Source organism: Cynocephalus volans, chromosome 3, assembly GCF_027409185.1.
Source record: "Cynocephalus volans isolate mCynVol1 chromosome 3, mCynVol1.pri, whole genome shotgun sequence".
Taxonomy (NCBI): domain Eukaryota; kingdom Metazoa; phylum Chordata; class Mammalia; order Dermoptera; family Cynocephalidae; genus Cynocephalus; species Cynocephalus volans.
Window position 1 is genome coordinate 156,131,206 of NC_084462.1, and position 2,077 is coordinate 156,133,282.

Below are 2,077 nucleotides of genomic sequence, written 5' to 3' on the forward strand. Positions count from 1 at the left end.
TTCTACAGGTCAGGAGTCCAGGCACAGCCACTTGCTCATCTGGCGAACTCCACCCATCTTCTGAACTGGACAGTGTCCTGTTCAAGGCCTCACAGGTACAAATCAAGATGTCAGATGAGCTGCATTCTTGGCTGGATACTTGAACGGTGAAGAGCCCACTTCCAAGCTCATTCAGGTTCTTGGCAGACTTTCTTTGTGGCTGCAGAACTACGGACTCTGGCTCTTTGCTGGCTGTTGGCTGCAGGCCACCCCCAGGTCCTAGAGGCTCCTGTGTGAGCTTCTTCAAGATGGCTGCTCACTCCATCAAGGGGGCAAGGAGAGCCTCTCTAGTGGGTGCTAGCAAGATGGAGACATACGTATTGTGACATAATTATGGGAGTGACATCCCATCACCTTTGCATTTTCTATTGTTTTGAAGCAAGTCTCAGGTTCTACCTGCACCCAAGGGGAGGGAATTACACGAAGGTGTGGACGTCAGGGAGCAGGAATTATTGGGGGTCACCCTAGGGTTCATCATTCACAAGGGGTCTCATTACCTACTTAGTATTTAAAAATAATTAAAAAATCAACTAAAGTTGGTCTGCTTTTTTTATGAACACCATGAGCTGGCAGTTCCAGGTGTCAGTGACAAAATACTCCTTCCTGAAAAAATCTTTTGTAGTTTTAAGTTCTAAACAGCTGTTGGGATTACTACTGTTTTGAATAACGAATCTGTAAATTTCTTTTAAAAATTACTTGTCCTTTAATAAGAACTGTATTCTACATGCAAGTGAACTCCCAGTTACTCTAAGAGTTGGCCCCCAACATATGAACTCAGCTATATGCCTTCATTTAAGAATAAATTTATAATAGTTCAGAATGATCTCACATTTTTGGGTGCAGTAAATGTCTCCAACCCCTACAGAAGTACATACCAGTAGATCTGAAATAAGGAAAGATAACATAGTGACTGTGAAGACAAGGAAACTGAACTTGAGTTACTTTAGTTCTGTTATGCTATATAACTATTTGGAGTTTATATTTGTGTTTAAAATTTAAAATTGTGAGGCAGTGAAATGTAATGTTTTGTCATGTTTTTATTTGGTAAGTGCACATTTTAGTTTATATATGAAATATTTTTACTAGATTTGAATAATATCTTGAAAGCGGAAAATTCCTTTCAAATTATTTTAAAGCTAAAGAACAAATCGAGAAATCATTACATCAGTAGTATGATTTAGTAGTTGTACCACTAATACTAAGTAAGCTTCTTGTGCTGCCTTGGAATAAAAATAAACGCTAGCACTGAAGTGGGCTCACGATGTGCTAGACACTGTTCCAACACACACACACACACACACACACACACACACACACACACACACACACACACACACATTTAAAAAAATCCTCACAACTACTTTCAAAGGTAGGCCCTGCTATTATCCTTATGTTATAGATAGTAATATAGTCTGGTGCGCAGAAGATTGTGATCTGCTCAAGATCATCCAGTGGCTGAGCTGGAATTTCAGTCTGGTCAGTGTGGCTCCAATGCCCGCACTCTTAGCCACCAGTATGGAAAGGCAAAGCAAAACCAAAATCCCCAACAACCTTGCAGGCCGCTGCACGCTCTCAGAAAGGACAGGAGGGCTCCTCTCCATTCCTGAGCAGCCCCTGCCGGCTCCCGGGCGGAGGGAGAGCTGGCTTCCCAGGGACCTCCCCGGAGGGACGTTTGGGAGGTGCTCTCTGGCGTCCCCTCCGCCGCCCTCTCTCAGCTCCCTCGCGGCGCCCCTGCCCTCGTCTGCGAGGCCAAGGTTTCTCCTGGCCCTTCCCAGCTTCCGGCCCTTTGCTCCAGGTCAGGTCGCTAGGGCAGGCGGTGCCAGGAGCTCGCGAGTCCTCTATTTACTGTTTGGTTTCCACGGTGACACGTAGGCGCCGTCTGCACCGCCCATCACCCGCCCCGCCGCTCTGCCCCCACCCGGCGCCGTGACGTCTGCCCGCCGCTTCCGCTCTGCCCATATTTGGCAGCGCCCTGCGCCGGCGCTCCGGAGGGGGCCGAGAGCGGGACTCCCGCCGCGCCCCGCCCCCCGCCCCGGCC

At 47.7% G+C, this 2,077-nt stretch overlaps 1 long non-coding RNA gene across 1 annotated transcript; it reads right to left on the reverse strand.

Annotated features, from left to right (window-relative positions):
• LOC134371579 (uncharacterized) lies at positions 1-1,794 on the reverse strand. Its single transcript, XR_010022864.1, has 3 exons — positions 1,591-1,794; positions 869-922; positions 1-336 (listed from the first exon to the last, which is right to left on the reverse strand). It is a non-coding gene; the product is annotated as an uncharacterized LOC134371579 (long non-coding RNA).
• Positions 1,795-2,077: the final 283 nt, after the last annotated feature.